This window comes from Pollicipes pollicipes, unplaced genomic scaffold, assembly GCF_011947565.3.
Source record: "Pollicipes pollicipes isolate AB1234 unplaced genomic scaffold, Ppol_2.1 Scaffold_7153;HRSCAF=8479_pilon_pilon_pilon, whole genome shotgun sequence".
Classification (NCBI taxonomy): Eukaryota; Metazoa; Arthropoda; class Thecostraca; order Pollicipedomorpha; family Pollicipedidae; genus Pollicipes; species Pollicipes pollicipes.
Window position 1 is genome coordinate 875 of NW_023597013.1, and position 22,733 is coordinate 23,607.

The 22,733-nt window shown below is 57.1% G+C and overlaps 1 long non-coding RNA gene across 1 annotated transcript; it reads left to right on the forward strand.

Annotated features, from left to right (window-relative positions):
* Window positions 1–506: 506 nt before the first annotated feature.
* LOC119108986 (uncharacterized) lies at window positions 507–20,166 on the forward strand. Its single transcript, XR_005095375.1, has 4 exons — window positions 507–606; window positions 3,879–3,974; window positions 17,238–17,403; window positions 20,056–20,166. It is a non-coding gene; the product is annotated as an uncharacterized LOC119108986 (long non-coding RNA).
* The last annotated feature ends 2,567 nt before the right edge of the window (window positions 20,167–22,733 follow it).

The window sequence follows — 22,733 nt, forward strand, 5'->3', positions numbered from 1 at the left end:
ACGCAGTACACTTTGGACCTCGGTCTCTAATTCAAATAAGTTCTCAATATGTTACAAAGTTCACTTTATGTCGCCAAATATGGTGCTTCAGTTAAGCTTAATGTTTGAAATACATTTTGCATGAAATATGAATGGTAAGACTGACTCTCCTGAAGAGCACATGTTTTCCGATCTATAGTGAACTTGACGACATATTGCATTGTATTGCAATTTGAGGCCGAAGTCAAAAATGTACCGTATTCATAACATTGCGCTTTGACCTGAAATACAAACTGACTGCTGATCGCCCATTGCAGTTGTTGTGTCTGGCTTTTTGATGCCGTCATCTTGTTGTTAGGATTTAAATTGTATCACTCGCTGCACGATCTTTCTCAGAACGGCAATAGACATTTGCACGTGTGCTCAAAGCTGGGAAAATTAGCTCAAATCACTTCAGTCTCTGAGTTAATCGAGCGTCCACCGTGCATTCTATCACGTCTCACCAGGCGATGGGTCACTTTCAGCTGGACCACCGACGAATGGGGCGCGTGCAGCGCTTCCTGTGACGGTGGCCACAAACTGAGGAGGGTCTGGTGCTCGGAGACGGCCAACAACACCCTGGTGCAGGTACGTCGCACGGACAGCGTGCTTCTCGGTGTCCAAAACCATCGCTGCCGCCCAGAGACTGTCCTGACCGGACGTGCATAAGCATGTCTTACCGTTCAGAGACCAGCGCTATCTGCCTCCCGCGGATACCAAGGTGCGTCTCCCGGAGACCGGCTCGTCTCTGCCGCCCGCCGGCGACCAAGACGCGTCTCCGGAGACCGGGCTCTCTCTGCCTGCCCGCGGAGGACCAAGCCACGTCTCCCGGAGACGTCCCTCTCTGCCGCCCGCGGCGACCAAGTCGCGTCTTCGGAGACCGGGCTCTCTCTGCCGGCCCGCGGAGACCAAGCCCCCGTCTCCCCGGAAGACCGGCTCTCTCTGCCCCGCCCGCGGCGGACCATGGTCGGCGTTCTCCCGGAGACTGGCCTCTCTCTGGCCGCCGCGCGGAGACCCAAGCCACCCGTCTCCCGGAGAGACCGTCCCTCTCTGCCGCCCGCTGGCGACCATAGTCGCGTCTTCCGGAGACCGGCTCTCTCTGCCGCCCCGCGGAGACCCAAGCCCGCCGTCTTCCCGGAGACCGGCTTCTTCTCTGCCGCCCGCGGCGACCAGGGTCGCGTCTCCCGGAGACTGGCTCTCTCTGCCGCCCGCGGAGGACCAAGCCACGTCTCCCGGAGACCGTCCCTCTCTGCCGCCCGCGGCGACCAAGCCACGTCTCCCGGAGACCGTCCCTCTCTGCCGCCCGCGGCGACCAAGTCGCGTCTCCCGGAGACCGTCCCTCTCTGCCGCCCGCGGGCGACCAAGTCGCGTCTCCCGGAGACTGGCTCTCTCTGCCGCCCGCGGCGACCAAGTCGCGTCTCCCGGAGACCGTCCCTCTCTGCCTCCCGCGGATACCAAGGTGCGTCTCCCGGAGACCGGCTCTCTCTGCCGCCCGCGGCGACCAAGCCACGTCTCCCGGAGACCGTCCCTCTCTGCCGCCCCGCGGCGACCAAGTCGCGTCTCCCGGAGACCGTCCCCTCTCTGCCGCCCGCGGATACCAAGGTGCGTCTCCCGGAGACCGGCTCTCTCTGCCGCCCGCGGCGACCAAGCCACGTCTCCCGGAGACCGTCCCTCTCTGCCTCCCGCGGATACCAAGGTGCGTCTCCCGGAGACCGGCTCTCTCTGCCGCCCGCGGCGACCAAGCCACGTCTCCCGGAGACCGTCCCTCTCTGCCGCCCGCGGCGACCAAGTCGCGTCTCCCGGAGACCGTCCCTCTCTGCCGCCCGCGGCGACCAAGTCGCGTCTCCCGGAGACTGGCTCTCTCTGCCGCCCGCGGCGACCAAGCCACGTCTCCCGGAGACCGTCCCTCTCTGCCGCCCGCGGCGACCAAGTCGCGTCTCCCGGAGACCGTCTCTCTCTCTGCCGCCAATAGCCGCGGTAGCTCATCAGGCCCGTATCGGGCGCATCAGCCCCACCATCGCGCGCGAGCTCAGTCTCGCCTCAGCCCGCGGCCGGCCCGGCTGAATATGCACACTGTTCCTGTAATTGAAAGGCTCTCGCGGGAGACGGTCAGAGGCAGAATCAGATTATAACTGCAGCTCTGTTGTTAGAGCGGAAATAGCCCCGGCACTAAGACGCTTAGCGGTACGCGTGTGCGTCTGAGCCCGCTGCCGCAGAGCGTTTCCTTCTGACGTGCACCCGGCTTGGCTAATGGGTTGTTCGTTGACTTCGCATGGAGTGGGGCGGGCGGGCGGGCGGGCGGGCGGGTGGGTTGGAGCAGCCCTGTCTCCTTCCGGCGCGCGCTGGAAGCTCGGTCGCACCCGCCCGCCGTCTGCGGATTTGAACAGAGTCGTTCAATCGCACTGGAACAGAGCATATGAACGCGTACGTGGGCGCCGAACTGCCACTAGCTCGCGGCGCGATGGACCACGGGTCGGGACCTCCCCAGCTCACGAACCTGGGAATGGGCAAGAGGGCATCGGAAATCGCTGGATGGAGGGTGACCTGATTGCTGAATGGGCCCGACCTCCCTGCCTATTAGCGGTTCTCTCTTCATCGCTCCCGATAACTGGAAGCAACCGATCCGAGCAGACAGGTATGATTGTGGCATGAGGGCCGGCTGGGGATGAGCTGAATGCGTTAGCAGCCGAGAGCTTTCCAGAAGGACCTCGGCTCTGATTCACGCGATTTGAGAACCACGAAATGAAGGGTTGAAGCGCGCTCTGTGAACAGCTCATGGCGGGATGGTACGCACCCGGACTTGCTGAGCGGACCGGGTCGCGGTGATCAGCCTCTTCGCACGCCGGGCTCACGCATGAGACTCGGTGATGGCCCACCAGGCTGCCACAGCAGCGCTCCCGCCCCCTCTTCCTCGCAATCCGTGTATCCGAACGATTCATTGAATTCGGGTTTGCGTTATTAATTTGGTTCGGATTGTGGTTGCCTACCCGATTTGGATTGGCATTCGGATTTTTGATTTTGGTGGTCGACCTATATGGTTGGGAGCTACGACTACATATTGTTTGGTATTTTTAAGCATCCAGCTTTCTACAAATTTCTTCTGCGTTACTGGACGAAGTCACCTCAGTTATCTCCAATAATGTAGCCTCAGCAGCACAATGATATTGGACTTCACTGAAATGCGGAAGCTTTTTATTTGGAAGACGGTAATATTATTATCTATGGCTAATTGGCTCTGTCGGCTTGAAATGGTTTCATGCACGGATGTTTGCGGGCAAGTAATTTCACTAGCATGGTCAGGAATTGTGTTTACGTTGGTGGGGAAAACGCGCCGAACACCGAGCAGACATGTCCCCCCACGGATGCAAGCCCAGTGATGCACAGCGAACACCGAGGATGCTTCCACAATGCCACGAGAGTTGCCATACATGGTATTTCACTCATCTGGCGCACAAACCTAATTTTGAAGCGTTTTGATGATTTTTTACTCTCGACTTGACCTGGCTGACTAGATAGCTCAGTGGTGTGGTGGTGGTCTCGTGTGCAGAGGAGCCTGGCTCGAATCCTAGTCGCTCTACGGAGAGAATTCAGGTTGTAACGTGTACCCAGTCAAAAACCAAATGTCACTCAGCCTTTCTGAGGAGTCAATATGACCTGACGACACGCAGAGAGTTATCTGGCTGAAGCGGTGCATACATACTAGTAACACATCAGACGTGAACGACAGGCCAAACATTTGTTCTATCCAAAAATTGAGATGTTCGAATATGACCATTTTCACTCTTGCCTACGTAACTGTTAGCTTGTGCGCGCAATGGTATCGGGCCTTGCTAACACTTTTCCCGGGGCTTTGTTGCCAGGTGCCCAAATCGCGCTGCAGCCAAGACCCGCCCACAAGCCGGGAACCGTGCAACTTCGTGGCCTGCCCCAAATGGTACCAGGGCCCATGGTCGGTGGTAAGTCCAGCGCCAGTGTTACCGAGGCCCATGGTCGGTAGTAAGTCAAGCACCAGTGGTACCAGATCCCATGATCTCAGGTAAGCCCAGCGCCAGTGGTATCAGGGCCCATGGTCGGTGGTAAGTCCTGCACCAGTGGTACCAGGGCCCATGGTCGGTGGTAAGTCAAGCGCCAGTGATACCAGATCCCATGATCTCAGGTAAGCCCAGCGCCAGTGGTATCAGGGCCCATGGTCGGTGGTTAGTCCTGCTCCAGTGCTTTCAGGGCCCATGGTCGGTGGTAAGTCCTGCACTAGAGATACCAGGGCCCATGGTCGGTGGTAAGTCCAGCGCCAGTGGTGCCAGATCCCATGATCTCAGGGAAGTCCATCTCCAGTGGTACCAGGGCCCATGGCCGGTGGTAAGTCCGGCACCAGTGCTTTCAGGGCCCATGGTCGGTGGTAAGTTCTGCACCAGTGGTGCCAGATCCCATGATCTCAGGTAAGTTCATCGCCAGTGGTACCAGGGCCCGGTGGTCGGTGGTAAGTCCAACGCCAGTGGTGCCAGATCCCATGATCTCAGGGAAATCCATCTCCAGTGGTACCAGGGCCCATGGTCGGTGGTAAGTCCAGCGCCAGTGGTGCCAGGGCCCATGGTCGGTGGTAAGTCCAGCGCCAGTGGTACCAGGGCCCATGGTCGGTGGTAAGTCCAACGCCAGTGGTGCCAGATCCCATGATCTCAGGTAAGTTCATCGCCAGTGGTACCAGGGCCCATGGTCGGTGGTAAGGCCAACGCCAGTGGTGCCAGATCCCATGATCTCAGGGAAGTCCATCGCCAGTGGTACCAGGGCCCATGGTCGGTGGTAAGTCCAGCGCCAGTAATACAGGCCCCACGGCCGGCGGTAAGCCAGCACCAGGGAACATGGAGAAACCTTATGTTGAAAAGGAAAGGATCACTGACAACAATATAATAGCAGTGAAATCCGCTGTTTGGGTAACTAGAAATTGACATATATATGGCCTCGGCAAGAGCAATTGTACATGACAAGGGGACACGCATTGATGTCAAGGCAATGCTCATAAGACTTAGAGCAGTCGCCATGCGCTTGCCATTCCACGTTATTTAAGCATGAAAATAGTCGCAGATGCTGGGCTGCTGCCGTTTGGGCCAGTTTGGAAGTGCTATTTTAAATTTTAGTAGAAACAATCTCCCAATTTCGAGCATTGCAACCTCTCATTTGTAGTTCAAAAGGTATACTATGGAGGATAGCCGGGACGGGAGCGATCTCCTCTGGGGTATTTGATGAGAATGCAAAGCCGCGTATTCCGATGCACATCGCACTTTATTCCACATTTAGGCGATGCATGCATTGCTCTCCAATAACATCACCGTAATACCACCCCACTGCTCGCAGTCAAGACTTTTTCCATCTTAAGTTTCACCACGAAGGCGCTCTGCTGCTGTAAAAAGGTGATGAGGGTGAAAAAGTATTGGGAAACGGTAAATCCGCACTATGCAAGTAACGAGCAAAACACTAAACATGGCGCTCCACTTAAAATGAAAATGGTTCGGAAATCTACTTTACTGTGACCTTTTCCAATACGAACTGTTACTGGTCACGCACGATATGTATAATCAGGCCCAAAGGCACGTGTCGTATTGTGCTATCAATATTGATAATTGACAGTGAGGCTATTTTTTCCTTCCAAACGCGCAGAACACACCACATCGTGAGTGGCGTTTGTGTTTTGTGCGTGCCCTCGTAGATAAGCACGTTCTGCCTCTACTGGAAGCCAAATGCTCGAGAAGTCCGGAGGGAGATACTTACTGTTTACTGGGCTGTGCCACGCTCTGTAATCCGTTTAAGGGTTTTCGGGCTGTCGGGTTGCTGGACCCGCCCGGGAGTTTGCGCTCCGTCTGTAACAATTAGGTGAGCCAATTGTTGTATGCAGCCCAATGCGAAGATCGTGGGGGCTGCAAGGCGTGCTGGTCTTGAAGGGGTCTGCTGCTCCGGACCTTCATGTCAAAACGCGCACCGCTTCGGGTAGTCCTCCAATCAGGCTGATATGCTAAGTGATAGATGGTGACTGATGTGCCCTCCAATCTGACACAGTCGCGGGCGGGCGCTGACGTGGCCGCCGTCTCGTCCAGCCGCGGTCGATGTCTCCGGCCCCGGCGACCCGGTCGGCGGTCCGTTCCGGGGTCGGGGCGCCGGTTCCGAAGCCGGCGACGCGGCGCCCCCCATGGGGCGTCTCTTCCTGCTTGGCGGGGCGGGCTGGGCCGCGGGTGGTCCAGAGCCTACCCCCGCCCCCGGCGCCGGCGCCGACGCCGACCTCTGATCCGACACACTCAGACGACGCCTGGCGTAGCTGCGGATCGACCCACATGACACCACTTAGTGGTGTCGCTTAGTGGTGTCACGGGTTCAATGGGACAACGGTGCTCCCCTTGAGACACCGCCTGCGAACGACATGGCGGACGAGTCGGACCCTGTTACCCCGTGCTGACCTCGGGCCCGGCGGACCGTGGACCCTGACCTGAAGCCGATCTTCACGACCGGCTTCTCGGCGCTGCCTCGCCCTGCGCTGCCATCAGGCTGGTCTCGCAGATCTGTTGCAGACGAGATACATTATATCCACGGTGTCGTATTTACCCAGGAGGATCGACACATGTGATGTTGGGTTGTTCACAGCGACTCTGGCGGAACGGAAGAGCTACCTATCGTTGCACGCATTTTTTTATGTCAAGATGGACCGTATGCATTCACCTCAGCAGAGGAGATGACTGTGTAGAAAGTCAAAATAGCGAAGCTCTTGTGCAGACACTTCTCAAGTACGTGGGGTCAGAGATGTTCTCATGTTCTCATCTACTGGCCGCCCACGTTGGCCGAATAGTGATGCTTAAAACCTTTCGTGATTTTTCCCTCACCAGTGCCTGCGGTACCTTTATTCTGGCTGGGCCCTGAAGTGACTATTAAAATGAAATTCACACGACTGCATGTGCGTTTATTGAGCCAAACCTGTAAAAATTTGATCAAAACGGGTCCCCGCTGAGCCGAAGATAGATCGTAGGAGAATCCATTGAGGAGTTATCGGTTCCGGTTCTCCGCGAACAGCTACAGAGACATCGATCGTGATCAACGAGTTCGGCTACCCGCATACATAATGCATAACGTTTTGCATGTTATTCATGCATACATGTATGCATGGCACACATTGATGCAGAGGTATACAACGGTTGCATCATAACTAATTATCTGGTTGTTGTAAACGTCTTGGCAGTTGCGTAAACGTATCGAGTGCAGAGTGTGTATTGAGTTGTAGTGGTTTTCAAGTTTGATACATGCCCCGTGAAACAAGTCACATTTTGAAAGGAATTTCCTAGCCGAATCAACTAAGGATATAGCGCAGCCCTTCAACTCGCAGAATTTAATCAACGGTGTTCTCCGTTGAATTACTCAGTGCTATTTGCTATGCCAAGGCTTCAAAAGCTTGATTTTGCCTCGTGCTACAGGCAGAGGCTCGGCAACAAATGAAATTATCAAGTGTGGCTGCTGGTGCTGTTTCATCGCGCAGCCGTCGCTCAGGGTGAAACAAATAATTTCGGAAAGTTTGCCATCTGCTTGCCAAGAGTGTCTGAAGTTTACTGAATCATCGGAGAAGAATGCTTCAGATTTTTCGTCATCAATCCGTTCAGATTTCCGACGCAGTTTGGGGCTTAACCCTCAACCGGGCGTGTGTTTGGTGGTATCAGTACCAGTAGCAGTATCAGTAGATTGGAAACCCTCCACATAGTGGCTATTACGGTTTCAGGTCATACAGGCGCAGTATAAAAAGGCATGCACAAAAGGTATAGACCATAATGATACCAACAGTGGTCGAAGAGCTAAAACAGGCCCATCAGTGCACCGCGGGCTGGACCAGATCGGTGGTCAGTGGATAACATAACAGCGCGTATGTTTCTCGGGTTGAAACAGCGGCGCGTGAGACAAAAAGCGCGCGGACATTGTGACGCGCACCGTCCTCCTTCAGCGCCCCAAGCACTTAAATCACGTCGCGGTGTGCCACCGTGACCTCGATCTTCAGCCATCCCAGGGAACTTAGAGCCAGAGTTTTATGATGGCGCTTTTTGGAACCGGCAATTACTCTTGGAGCAAACTTGATTGCTTTTTTGAACTTTGCATTGTTGACTGTCTCCCCGTTGCACACTGAGACGATCTGAAGTAAAGGAATGACATAATTGGTACAGAGAAACGAGGATGCCGCTGTATTTTTCACGACGTTCGAGACATGGGCACGCCGCGACAGACCGGAGTCAACTATGCCGCAGATAATTTGGATACTGTTTGAAGCAGGCTCAGTCGAACTGCTAACTTCAAGTGGAAGTCAGCTGACTTTTTAGCGTTTTGCTTGGATCCCACGAGTATAGAGGCAATTTTTGTTCCGTTCATTTGGAGAGGATCGGTACTGAACCAGTTCTGAATCTCACGCATGGCAAGTTCTCGTCTGGTTTTGAGGTCGGCGAGACCCGTTCCGTTAGGGCGCGCGCAGTCCACGTGCATGGTTTCGTTAGCGTAGGAGATGAGGCGGCCATGAGTCAAGTTTCTGTGCAGATCGTTGGTAAACAAAATTCAACAAATTGGACCGGTGATCGAGCTCTCAAGTCCACTGCATGGCATGGGGTGAGTGGGCCGTCCTCCACGCACAACCTGCCCTCGACCACTCAAACAGCTCTTAAACCATCTCGCATCGGTAACGCCATACCAAAACAGCTTGGTGAGGTGGACGTGGTCGACGCTATCGAACAACTTTGACAAATCGATCGTCGTTACCTACGATACGAGACCGCCGTCGTTGTTGGTGGCCAGACGTTCGACTGCGGGGAGCATGGCATCCTCGGTCGAGTGGTGCGTTCTAGAGACACTAGGATGATGCAGCTGTCCTGTCGCGTTTAAACACTCCGTTAGCTGTGTGCAAGCTAATAACACTCGGAGGGGGTTCTGGAATAAGTTTCGAACCGTTACACGTAGTCCCAGCAAATTTGCGGTGCCAGTCATTGGATCCATCTGGTACATTCTAAACGGGACAGCATTCAATGTTGACTGGGGTCACGGCGGTTCGTGACGTGATCAATAAAGGCTTGGCTGGCTTCTCACACGGACCAGTTCGCAGCATCCTCTATGGTTTTAGGCCGTTTCGGTGTGATTTATGGGCTGGTTTGATTGCGCACCAGTGATCGCAGTAGTCACGAGGTCGCCTTAGGTCACCGGCATACGTCATGTGCGTTCAAATCGCGGATGTTGAGCCGGAGCGATGTGAGCCGCGTTCGATACTTGTATCCGCGTATTTGTTACGATAGGGGAGCTGACAGTAATAACTAATCGCTACCGCCGGTCTCGTGGAGCAGGAAAAATGAACTAAAGCATGTGAGGGGCTGACTGGACCCCGACCTGACCTTGCCTTGACCGCATCCCATCTTGACTCTGAACCTGTTTGAACGTTATATTATGATCCTGCGCGCATGAACATACTGGTTGTCTGGTGCCGTGTCCAGAGTTCGACAATATTATAACTGTCCGTAGAATGTTTTGCAGCGGTTTGATGATTGTGATGTTTGTAGGGCATTTTGCTTGATTTTTTACCTCGTCCGTGACTTGTCGGGTGTCAGGTCAACGATTCCTGGATGAAACTGACTGGAGGTATCGAATCCCGCTTTGTCTGTGTCCGATCTAGCGATTAGACCCCGATATAGCAGTTGGGTTCCTCCCGTGCCGTCCAGCCGGCCGCGTTTGGCGGCATCTCCCAGCCAGCGTCGGCTCAAGAGACGTAGCGTTACCGGTCAGTCGATTTGATTGCCCCCCTCCCCCCCCCCCCCCATTGTCCGAATCTTCCGCGGACATCCCGCGACTACTAAAGTGGCATTTCAGGAAAGTGGCGTTTTAAAACGGACGACGAAGCCGCTGAATGGTGGCATCCATCTGCTGTTTTGTTCCTGCCGCCGTCTGAGTCGACGCCGCTGGGTTTTCAGTTCAGAAGGCGGGGCCGTCGCGTCGCAATCCAGAGAGCCGAGCCAGCTGGACCTGAGCTCGTGCAGTCGAGCTCAGCCAACGAGCCCGTTTAAACCAGCCAGGCCCGTTAGTCGGAGCGCTTAGCCCAATGGCATCCGAGCGGCCATTATTGCGTTGCCTCCATCACAACGACCGAATCGATGTCACCCGACTGTAAATTCTTATCTTTAGTGTCTCCATTTCATCTAATCTGGAGTGTTCGTGGCTTTTCCTGCGCTCATTTGTTTCAGTCGTTATTTTCTGTGACAGATCTCATTTGTTCGGAGAGGACAAATCGGTGGCGTGATTGGGGCCGTGGCCGCGGAGCTGGCGGCCGGCCGGGGTGGCGACACGACGGGACGGGTCACGCCGTCGGCTCTGGCTCTGGTCACGCTGCCGGGACCGCGACTCGGGCTCCAGTCACGCTGCCGGGGCCGCGACTTTGGCTCTGGTCACACTGCCGGGGCCGCGACTCTGGCTCTGGTCACACTGCCGAGGCCGCGATTCAGGCTCCGGTCATATTACCGGGGCCGCGACTCTGGCTCCGGTCACAGTGCCGGAGCCGCGACTCTGGCTCTGGTCACACTGCGGATACCGCGACTCAGGCTCTGGTCATGCTGCGGTGACCGCGACTTTGGCTCCGGCCTCACTGTCGGGATCTCGGGCTCTGGCTTGACTTTGGCCTGCATGCCAAAGAGATGTCAATCGAGTTGGACTTAACAAAGTGCCGTTAGTCATAACTTCATATTTTCAGATATTAATTTGATTCAAGCATACATTTTCATTAACGTTAACCCGTCCATTGTTCTATACAGAAAGTATGTTAGTCGACTCTGAGTGAAGCTCAACAGGCCGAGATACTTCTAAACCATTAAATTTAAATCATCATATCATCAGTGACTGTTGAAAGCGGAGGATGAGATCAAAGAAACCTCGAAGAAATGGATATCTCTGTGTGATGTTTTAATGCAGTGTTTCAATGAGATTTGGTTAGATCCTGCTCAAAACATTAATATTTAATGTATTTTTATTCTGTGCACACTATCACAATTCTATCATTTCTTGCCTTGTAATGAAGTATATATATATATATATATATATATATATATATATATATATATATATATGTATATACGTATATACCACATGCATGTCCATGCGCCAATCAGGCGGTCAAATGGACCAGTTCTTCAACATTCGCTCCCTCTAAATTAATGGGCTGATGCGACAAACTCGTGTTATTCTCTGGGCTGTGCTGCCCGCTGAGGTGGCCTTTTGCTTTGTCCCAGGCATTGTGGATATTCATAGACGATACTCCATTCAGCAAAGCTCCACCACGTAACCTTTATAAAGGCAAAAGATTCTCATAGTCGTCGCAGCTGTTGCGGTGTATGATGCATTTTATGGGGCTCGTAAGGTTTTAGTTGCCTGGTTGCGTGCATATAACTTGTTATGGCTGTTTAGCGAATGATATCAAAGTATCCGCAAGCAAATGCAGCCTGAGGGCAAATAAAAATCGTTGCAGGGTAGCCATTTTAGCCGTCACGCGCTGGGTCCAAGCCGCTTGGTCATCCTTGCTGAGAGTGGTACTGCCACTCGGGTTAGATTGGTACCGCTTATGTCTGGGGCACCCACCTGTTAGGTGCTTTTCACGGGCTACCAAGCCCGCTTTGCTATCGACTCGGCCGAAGGCTGTGTCGCCTGAGCGTGCCCATGCAGCACGCCGACGCTGTGGCGACCGACCCAGCCACAGCTTCTGGGACTGTGTCGGCGGCGGCGACGATGGTGGGCGCGCCGTCCGGTCCACCCGGACCTGCGGCCGCCAACGCCCCCGCCGCCCCGTGCCACCCGTGCGGGGCTACCAGCCGGCGCTCGGAGGAGACACCTCTCGCGCGCTCGCTCGACTCCTGAATCAATAATGACCTCCGGAGCGGCTTCAGGTGGGCGGCCGGCCGGGCTGCCGGCTCGTCCGCCGGCTCGTCCGCCGGCTCGTCCCGGTCGCGACCAGTCCGGGGCCACATCCACGGCCGCCGGAGGCTCACAGGTCACCGGTCAGAGCAGCAGGCACTCACGGGTCGGCCGAGCAGGCTCGGCGCAAAACAGGCCCGTGCCGGGCGCCACGCTCTTTGTCCGCTGTCCATTTTCGACGGCCCTAATCATATTTTGCGCGTTTTCTGGGAATCTCTCGGAGCTTTGATATGGAAATAGCCGGCGACGCGGGCCACTATCTGCGCTTCGTGGGCAATAGAGCGTCGGAAAAGCCACTGCTCGCGGCGTCTGTACCCAGCAGAGCCGCTGCTGGCGAAGGCGGGACTCGCACTGATGTTTCATGGCCATCTGTTGGTTGTAGAAGTCTAGTCCCGTCTCCATCTATGCGATTATTTTGAAGCTTTATCAGCATGTGACCCGTGAAGTCCGAGCATCGATTATGCAAATAATGTGCCGAATGGGCCTACCAGGGGGCTGCGTAAGCTCCTGACAGGACTGTGGTACGTGAGGTGTAACATTCACGTGCCCTAAAGTATTGAATGTTTGGTGGTGTTCAATGTTGTGGTCCATATGTGATTCAAACGATGTCTTTACTTCGTCTTCTTTCCAAACACCTTCGGCTTTAAGCCCTCCGCAAAAAGGAGGCCCAAGGCTCCCAAGCCTTTTTCAAATGTGAAACCAACGCCGGCGGAACCTGGAATCGATTCAGGAGTCATGGCTTTTCTGGACTCGTGATGCAAGTAACCCGACTTATTTCGCAGCTTAATCAGACTCAAATTTCGTTTTGTTAGTTGAAAAGCCTTGGGATTCAGAGCTAGGATTTGGACCTCCGCATAAATGAACATTGATTAAACTCGAACTCAAATGGCATTGCGAACGTGGGATTCGGACTCAAACTCAACCAAAAAGAACCATAGGCTTCACACAGGCTTAAACCAGGTCTCGAACTTTCACTCAAGACGGAGGGACTCCGGGTCTGACTCGGGTTGGGCTTCCAGACAAGGACCTATGCTTCCAAGCACGAACCTATAGCTACCCTCCACTAGCTCGCAATAAAGACTCTCTGTTCACTGGTCGTATCGATGCCTGCCATTGTCATTGTTTAGACCACAGTGGATGCACAAACTACGAGGATAAATTTGTTTGTGAACTAAACTTCTCGTCCGAACAGCGGCAACTGTGGGACTAAGCAAATTAGTGTGAACTATAGAAAGGTGTGAAGCTGCAGTGTTACCCAGAATCACGTCGTTTACGGGACGAAAGCCACGTATAGAACTGTGTAGCATGCTATTTCGTCGAGTATACTAAAGTATCCTTGACAATAGCTTCGCAACAGCATTAGCAACTAGCTGAGTCGAAATGCTGGATTATGCAAGCTTTGCCGAGAAGTCCTTCGGGCCTACTTGCCTTATAATCGTGGCTAATCCGTGCGGAATATTGCCAGCACTTGCGCCTTGTCAAAGCGCCCTCAGGAGGAATGTGTGCCCCCACACGCTTAGCTCAAGCCTCTGTCCATCAAAGCCATTCATGCTACACTCAAATAGCGCCAATCAATCAAGCTAACGGTCGGACACGCTAATGTGGGCCTGGAGGAGTGGCGCACCGGACTGACGCCGAACACGCGTGCCGCCGATCAGTGTTGGTCCGCCGAGACCCGCGCACCGGCCGAGGGACCTGCCCGAGGGAGCCCGCACAGCCCGACCGAGGGTTCTGAGGGAGCCCGCACAGAGCGGGCGTGGGTCATCCGAGGCAAACCGCACAGACCGGCCGAGGGTCTTCTGCGGGAGCCCGCACGGGACGGGCGAGGGCCGTCCGCGGGGGCCGTCCACGGGGGCCGTCCGCGGGGGGCCGTCCACGGGGGCCGTCCACGGGGGCCGTCCGCGGGGGCCGTCCACGGGGGGCCGTCCGCGGGGGGCCGCCCGCGGGGGCCGTCCACGGGGGCCGTCCCGCGGGGGCCGTCCACGGGGGCCGTCCGCGGGGGCCCGCCCGCGGGGGCCGCCCACGGGGGCCCGTCCACGGGGGCCGTCCACGGGGGCCGTCCACGGGGGCCGTCCGCGGGGGCCGTCCACGGGGGCCGCCCGCGGGGGCCGCCACGGGGGCCGTCCACGGGGGCCGTCCGCGGGGGCCGTCCACGGGGGCCGTCCGTGGGGGCCGCCCGCGTGGGCCGCCCACGGGGGCCGTCCGCGGGGGCCGTCCACGGGGGCCGTCCGCGGGGGCCGTCCACGGGGGCCGTCCGCGGGGGCCGTCCGCGGGGGCCGTCCACGGGGGCCGTCCGCGGGGGCCGTCCACGGGGGCCGTCCGCGGGGGCCGTCCGCGGGGGGCCGCCCGCGGGGGCCGTCCGCGGGGGCCGTCCACGGGGGCCGTCCGCAGGGGCCGTCCACGGGAGCCCGCGCAGACCGGGCGAGGGTCATCCGATACAAATCGCACAGACCGGGCAAGGGCCGTCCGCGGGGGCCGTCCACGAGAGCCCGCGCAGACCGGACGCCTGAAGCGAGCGCCTGGTGCGGCCGCAGCGTCAGCGGAGACGACTGGAGCGAGCAGGAGCGCCTCCGGGCGCAGACATCTAGGGCAGCATAGAGCTTGAAATTAAGGTTCTTGGTGGCATTGAGGCCCTATCAGCCGCGGCTCGCTGTGAAAGGGCATCATATCTCTTGTACAGCCCATGATCGTCGCGTTGTTGGCGGTGCAATGAAGCCGGCCGCCGTCGGCTGTCGCATTTGGCTTGACAGACTGAACGTGGTGTCATTGCCACCACGGCACCCGGATGCCATTAGGTTTCTGTTTCGGCTCTGTCGCTCGACGGCGTCCTCGCTCGATCTGTCGCTGTTTGCATCAGGCGGCTCTCATCTTCAACATCAGAGGGCTTCGCACCGCGGGGCCTCCCGCCCGCCGACGTCTGCTGGTCAATAAATGCCCGCTGGCGCCGGCTGTGTGGCTTCGCGGCCGGACGGCCGGCGAAAACACGGCCTCATTGAACACCATCGGCCGGCCGACAGCGGATGGAGCGGCTGGTGACCAACGGGCCGGGCGCTGACCCTCGACGGACGACGTCTAGCCGCTCGACACCCAGGCGATGGTGGCCGGCGTCGGGGCCGGGGCCGGGGCTGGGCCGGGGCCGGGGCTGGGCCGGGGCCGGCGACGGCACGGGTGTTAGAAACATCGGTCGCCGTTGTGGGAGCTTCGCGAACAAACAAGCGTCTTTAGAAATGAAGGTGATTTGTTTGGCGTGCGTCGTTAAGAGCCGCTCCAGACACTTGTCGCGTGGCGAGCTGACCCTCTCAGTAGTTCAATTTGACGGCTCAGCATTATTCCGCCATGTTTGGCGTGCTGCCGCGCTTGACCGCGGATCAGCCGATGCCTCGCGCATGGGACAGCATGCCTCGTCCGGACACCGACAGTGAGTGCCGAGTGCCGGTCACATCCGAAGCCTGTGAGAGGTCAACATCATCAGCGGCAGTCGAGCTCTTTGTTTAACTTGTGACATTGACTAAAACCGACATATCCCAATACGCAGGTACTGAAAAGCATTGCGGCTTGCGTCCACATACTACAAAACCCTGTCCTTACTCCAATGTCCCTAGTACGTGTTCGATGCGCCCACGTTTCCGGTGAAATCCGCTTCGCGTTAGTGATGTCGGGGCTACGTGGCAGCCTGCCCCAGCGGCGGTGCCTGCAGCTGTCGCCCCAGCAGCGGTGCCTGTGGCTACCGCCCTCCAGCGGCGGTGCCTGCGGCTGCATGCCCCAGAGGTGGTGCCTGGCGCTGCCTCCCCAGAGGTGGTGCCTGGGGCTGCCTCCCCAGCGGCGATGCCTGCGGCTGCCGTGCCTGCGGCTGCCGCCCCAGCAGCGGTGCCTGTGGCTTCCGCCCTCCAGCGGCGACACCGGCCGTCTTACGGCGGTCGCCGCGACGCAGTGCTCCGCCGCGCGGCCAGACGGCAGTCTGCCGACAACCGCGCCCGCCCAGCAGTCGGGTTTTGAATATTGGGTTTGGCGTGCGGCTCGGCCGAAATCATAAATTGAGTCCGGAATTGCCCCGCGAAACGGCGCCGAATCACCTGCAATAAATCGGCTGGCGGGCGGGCCCGCTCCGCTGAACCGTGCTGAGGGGGCCGGCACGCGGCGCGGAAGACAATCGCTTCCGCCGCGACGCGGAGGAACAGGCCCGCCGCTGGAGAACAGTGGCGCCCGTCCTGAACACCGAGGCGTCTCGGCATGGACGATGTTGTGATGCGAGGTAGAAATACGTTTACGCGAGACAGTCCCTTTTTTAAATGTTGTGATAGCCATAGAAAGACATGTTTATGGGTCAACTGGAATGTAAAGCATGCGAAAACGAAAAAATGACTTTGCCCGACGCTATGTTTCTACTTACGCTAGGTTAATAATTACGCATTTCTCTTAACATCGTGCCGTGTTTCGTCATATTTTGGAAGGATTCTGTTCATGAAAACACTTCGTTGTTGAAGGGCTTGGAAGTTGTTTTTAAAGATATCCTAGTTGTTATGCAAATCAGTTCAGGAACTTTCGCACCACTGCATGCCTCGCGTTTATTGGTAACTTAGATGTTCATATTATCCCTCTTTTCGCACCCACGCCAAATTTAAACCATTCGAGCAGCTGGATTTTCGTTCCCGCTCCAGTCGAGCGTCATGCATAGATAAGAGCAGTCGACTGCTGCGTGGCCCTACTCAGATGCCCTGGGTTTTTTATCAATGTTTTCCCTGTTCAATTAATGCTGTGTTTAAATGCATATGGTAACCCACGGGATGAAACGCTGCTGAGATGATAAAATGCTAGGGTCGGGGCCACACTAGCATGACAGGGGGTGTTAGCCTCATTCTGGCGTGATAAGGAAAGACCGGGGTTTTCCAGCTCAAACAGGTATTAAACGGTACTGTGAGTTCCAACTAAACGTGCTTCGGTTGGCATATCCGACGGCCTGTTTACCCGCAACTTCAAAGGGTGTTTGCCTTTCACTGTGCTTCAGACTTCCACGCACAGCTATTTGTTGGATGTTTGCTGTCCTCACTCCGCCAACCGCGATGTCTCATTAGACATGCGCCAAGCTTTATTGTATCAGTTTGTCAAGAGTCATTTTACCTCAGTAATGCATGACGTTACATGTGTAGCCGTGGTGCTCAGGTAACGCGCGGGGCAATCTCCCACGGTGGCATCCGTCACGGCCGTGCCGGCGCTCGCCGGCGCCGCCGGTCTGTGCCAGCGCCTCACTGCTTGCCGCCGTCGGCCTCCAGTGCTCAGTGACCTGCGGCGACACGGGTCAGCAGACGCGAGCCGTGTTCTGTCGGGACGCTCGCGGCCACCTCAGCGACCACTGCGACCCGGCGCTGAAGCCGGACGGACGCCAGCCGTGCCCCAGTCTCATCTCGTGCCCTCTCAGCCAGGTCAAGGACGCGCAAGGTACGCCGGCTGGCTGGTCGGGTCCGTTTGGGAGGCGGTTTAACCAGCAGTTGCAGTTTCCTTTGGGGAGCGCCTACACTGGAACGGAAGATCTCACATTGGCTGATGATGGCTCAAGGTGTATTGATCCCGTTTGAACCCGCTCTTGTACAACGGATTTGATGGCGGGTGTTTGCAATGACGTAATGTAAACCGAGATCAAAAGTTTCTTAGAATAGTTAAGGTGTAAGGATCATGATTTATTTCCTTGCTTCTCTCGCCGAGTGTGAGTTCCAGTGCAATCTATTCCTGAGGGTGATATGCTCTCAATGTAAAATAGCACAACTGGCTAAAACAGGTTGCAATATAAATGTAAGTGGTCGTAACCACGTGGGCGACGTTATCGGTGCTGCACATACACAGCAACACAACAACACACACACACACACACACACACAACACACACACACACACACACACACACACACCACACACACCACACACACACACACACACACACACACACGATATATATATATATTATATATATATATATATATATATATATATATATATAATATATATATATATATATATATACACATATATATGCATGTATCTCTCTCTCTCTCTTCTCTCTCTCTCTCTCCTCTCCTTCTTCTCCCTCTTCTCTCTCTCTCTCTCTCTCTCTCTCTCTCCTCTCTCTTCCTCTCTCTCTTCTCTCTCTCTCTCTCCTCTCTCTCTCTCTCTCTCTCTCTCTCTCTCTCTCTCTCTCTCTCTCTCTCTCTCTCTCTCTCTCTCTCTCTCTCTCTCTCTCTCTCTCTCTCTCTCTCTCTCTCTCTCTCTATCTTACTGTTTTAAAATAATTGCACCGTCCGTGAAGTAGGGTGAGGTAAACGCGTCAATAAAATATATTGGAAGAGACCGTTGTTGCTGGTTATTGAAGTAAGATCACCTGTCAGACACAAGGCCACGAAGTCTTTCATATCGGCCGCGGCGACACACTGCTCTAACCAGTTTGAGAACGGAGATAAACGCACCAACGCAAGATTATCAGACGAACGTCAGCTATATTTTTAACGTTTGCAACGCTCAATACCGCTGAGCGAATTGCCGGCGTGTTACGACATCCCGCAACCACGGTTTGAATTAAGTTACCGGCACTTGCTGCTGCATGGGCCTCCACTGTTTCCCCGTCTTCCTTTGTCACTGCGTCTGATGGAGCTGTCATGCGGCGTGCCATTCCCTCCTGCGCTGTGGCAGTGGCTACCCAGTTGTCCTTGGCGCCGACTTCCTAGCGTCGAAAGCCGGCCTGTCTCCTGTTATACCCAGTCTGGTGCTTGTCCATCCCCACCGTATGCCGTGCCGTGCCGTGCCGTGCCGTGCCGTGCCGTGCCGTGCCGTACCATGCCGTGCCGTGCCGTGCCGTGCCGTGCCGTGCCGTGCCGTACCGTGCCGTACCGTACCGTGCCGTGCCATGCCGTACGTGCCGCGCCATGCGTGCCGTGCCGTGCCGTACCGTGCCGCGCCGTGCCGTGCCGTCCGTGTCGCGCCGTGCCGTGCCGTGCCGTGCCGTGCCGTGCCGTGCCGTGCCGTGCCGTGCCGTGCCGTGCCGTGCCGTGCCGTACCGTGCCGTGCCGTGCCGTGCCGTGCCATGCCGTACCGTGCCGCGCCGTGCCGTGCCGTGCCGTACCGTACCGTGCCGCGCCGTGCCGTGCCGTCCGTGTCGCGCCGTGCCGTGCCGTGCCGTGCTGTGCCGTGGATCGTCTGGCGAGCGGCCTCTGCCACCCAGCCGGTGCCGCCGGCCGCCGGTGCGGGTGCGGGTCGGAGGTCATGACAACCCGACCCCGGCCGACCCCGGTGGGGCGGCTCGGTTGCGTCCGGCGGAGCCCGACCCGCTTGGCCGCGCCAGCTCAGCAGGTGGGCCGGCTCTGCGCGGGCGGCCGGCGCCACATGACCGGGGGTCACCAACCAGCGTCACCCCTGGCGACGACGGACAGCGGCGGCCGGGTGCGGCTGCCGCCACCGGAGCCGGACACCATCCGGGCCCGCCACCGCCGCCACCGCCGCAGCTGGCGCCGCCGGGCCGGCCCATGCCCCCCCCCCCTCCCCTCCACCCTCTCCTTTCATGAGGCGCTTGTGACGCAAGGGATGGCGTTGTGTCTTGAGTGACGGATGTCCGCCTGAGAAGCGCTGGATGAGGTGTGTGACCTGTGCCATGCAACATCGGTGTATCGGCGGTGATGTAACCCGTGCACGCGCCGTCGGCCGGCTTTGATGACACGTGGTCCGGGTTGTACAAGCGTGACCTGCTCCAGCTGTCACGAACATCGCGTTTCCGTGTACATTGGACAGGCAAGATCAAGCTCCGAAAGGTTGTTTTAATTAGACAGAGGAAATGCAAAAGTGTATATGCACTGGTGTCCACCATCACTTATGCAGTTCAAAAAGCCCATTTAATAATCCAGAAGTACCGCGGGTGATAACAGTCCCATCAAAGTGTCAATCGAGGTGTGCTTGATCCGAATTACGAACCAAAGCAGGATCAGAATGTCTTTGAAGGCGTGTTCCGCGCGTGATGAGCGCAGCGTCGGAGTGCGGCCGGCTGGCGTCGTGCCGGCGCGCCCTGCCCCGCTGGCTGACGGCGACCTCTGACTGCCGCGTTTCCGGCAGGGCTGCCGCTGGAGCTGCCGTACCAGCTACCGTTGGCGGCGGCGCAGCCCCTCTTCCCCGCGGCCGTCCAGTCCAGCCAGGCCCTCACCCCCAGCACCGACCCCAAGTGAGTGGCGGCGGTGGTGTCCTCGTGGCTGAGCGCCGGAGCCCAGCTCCTCATTGGCTTCGACCTGAGCTCCGCCTGTTGAGATGACGTCATAGATATGCACCAGCGGAGGACGTCTTTAATTCGAAATGTGGCTACAACTGGAACCAGCAGGTCCAACCGATAGAGACATATAGCACGCAGGAATGGCGCGCTTGAATATTATTCGAATAACCTTTGTTGGCAAGTGATCTGCAGCTAAGTACATCAATATCGATCACACTTTCCGCATTAGAGTGGAATCTGCCCGTTCGCCGGACATACCAGGCCGTCAACAGCGCATCGACCGTTGCTGTGCGTTGTCAGGTCAGCACCGACAACTTGCTTGTAAACAAACGCTCTTCGTCTCTCGGCCGAGTAGGGAATGGGCCGGGTGGTGACGTCATAGGTAAGGGATGGCTCACCCCGAAGTAAGGAATGGCTTCCATCGGCTTATGAAAACGGGCCTCAGGTTGTCGGCGGCTCCAGCGCCGTCTTCGGTGGCTCTAGCACTGCTCCGTTGTCTGGGTTATTTCCAACATCACTTCTGAGTCTGTTGCTTGCTGATTGCCGTGTGTGGTCGCCAGTAGCAGTAAATACAAATTAGTACACGTGCCGAGCAGTGCCTTGGAAATGATAATTCGTTAGGTTTAGCATTATGGACGTGGTGTGGCCTGTGCGTTAAAATGGAGTAATCGCCTGAATAGCCGGCGAAGCCTATAGCAGCTGCGATAACTGTAAATTAAAGCGCTTCTTATTTCAGGCGGGCGAATGGTCCGAATAAAAGTAAATCACTCACGTGTAATTAGCGCCGGCTGCCATTGAGCGGAGCCGTCGTCGCCGGCGGAGCTCGGTGTTATAAAGCGGCGCCCTGGTGGCCAGTACCGGGTGTGAATCATTGTTATTGTCGGGCGGCGGCTTGCCTCGCGTGTCGCCGGCGCCCGCCGAGGCTCGAGCGCGTGTCATAACAGAGCGCCACTAAGTGGCCGGCTGAATAATTCAGCGCCGGGGTGGCCGGCGCCACTGCGGTCAGTAGCCGCCAGGTCAGGACCCTCACTCCCCGAGGGAGGAAGAGCGAGACCCTCAGGGCCCTCACCTCCCTCGAGGGAGGAAGACCGAGACCCTGGTGTGGGGCGCGGACGGTCAGGACAGCGTCTTCAGGCGGGACGAGCCTGGCCAGAGGCAATCAGGGCTCCGATCCGGCTTTTTAGAAATAGAGCAACGACGAGGCGACTTGCGTCTTAAATTAAAGGCGGATATTTCACCGCAGGTGTTGGCGGTGGTGAGACGGTCTCTGCTTAAGCCTGTGACCGGCGTGATCACGTGGCCATCGCTGTGAGCGGTGTGACCACGTGACCTGCGCTGAGACCGGTGTGACCACGTGGCCAGCGCTGGGACCGGTGTGACCACGCGACCTCCGCTGTGACTGGTGTGACCACATCGTGCTACACATACTTGACAGGGGTTCAAGCCAGGGCTCTGATCCCTGGGGAGTGTATGGATCCCCTTCCGGCGGCGGTACCGGGAGCTGACTCCAGGCGTAGTCTCCCGGCTCGCACGCTTCGAGTTCGTTCGAGCGTGCGAAGGCGTCGGAACAGCGAAGCGCGTCGGTAGAAAGCTCACTCTTGAACGCAACTGCGCGAGCGCTGGGCATAATTTGGAGGAGGTGAGGGAGTAAGCGGTTCAAATTTGGTCGCACGATGGTCCCTGGGTGCTGTCAGGACCGCCTCAGTCACTGGCGCTTTAAACTAAGGGCATGGTTTGACGTGCGCCGTGTAAGCCGCGTGCTCCCCCCCCCCCCTCCGCACCTCGTAAAAAACTCGTAGTCTGAACATGCAGCGCGTCACTCCATGCAGCTCAGACCTGTCATTGCCCAGCCTGTCCAGCTGCAGAGCCTTCCCCATGCCATGGCTTCCCCTCTGGCCGCCGCCGCCGCCGCTTCCCGGTCAGCGGCGGCGGCGGTCCCGGCGCGTTGCTGCTCAGTATAGTGGTCGGGGCCGCTGACGCCGGCTGGCTGCCGCGCTGGGGGAGGGGGGGGGGGGGGGGCTCCGACACCCCGACGAGCCGCGCCGCCGCCGTGCTCGACGTCTGCCGGATCACACAGTCACTGAGCACACGTCTGACGGACAATGCGATTGTCTTTTGAAGCGTGATGTGCGACGCGCCTGTCGTCATCTCCAGCAGTTCTACGCATGTGTGATTCCCCACGCGGGGTTTTTCTTCGTGTCCTGGTGCGCGCTAAATGTACCAGGATCATTCCCATTAACTAGAGCGCGCTTTGTAGAGAGCTGATACCACCACTCGCCAGTGCCGGCTAATGAAACGAGTGTCATATAAGGCTAATTTATGAGGACTCTCTGGCGCGGCTTGATCCGATAGCATTTGACGGCGGCTCCGCCTTGGCTTGCCTGCACGCACACATATCGTCGGCCGGTGGATTCGTTTGAAGAGAACGTCATTTTCTGGGCCGTCGCTGCTGTCTGGTGGCGAAAGCGCCGTCGCGTGCTGTCGGGAGTATCAGACGTTGGCGGCTCACGCACGGTACCAGTGGGCT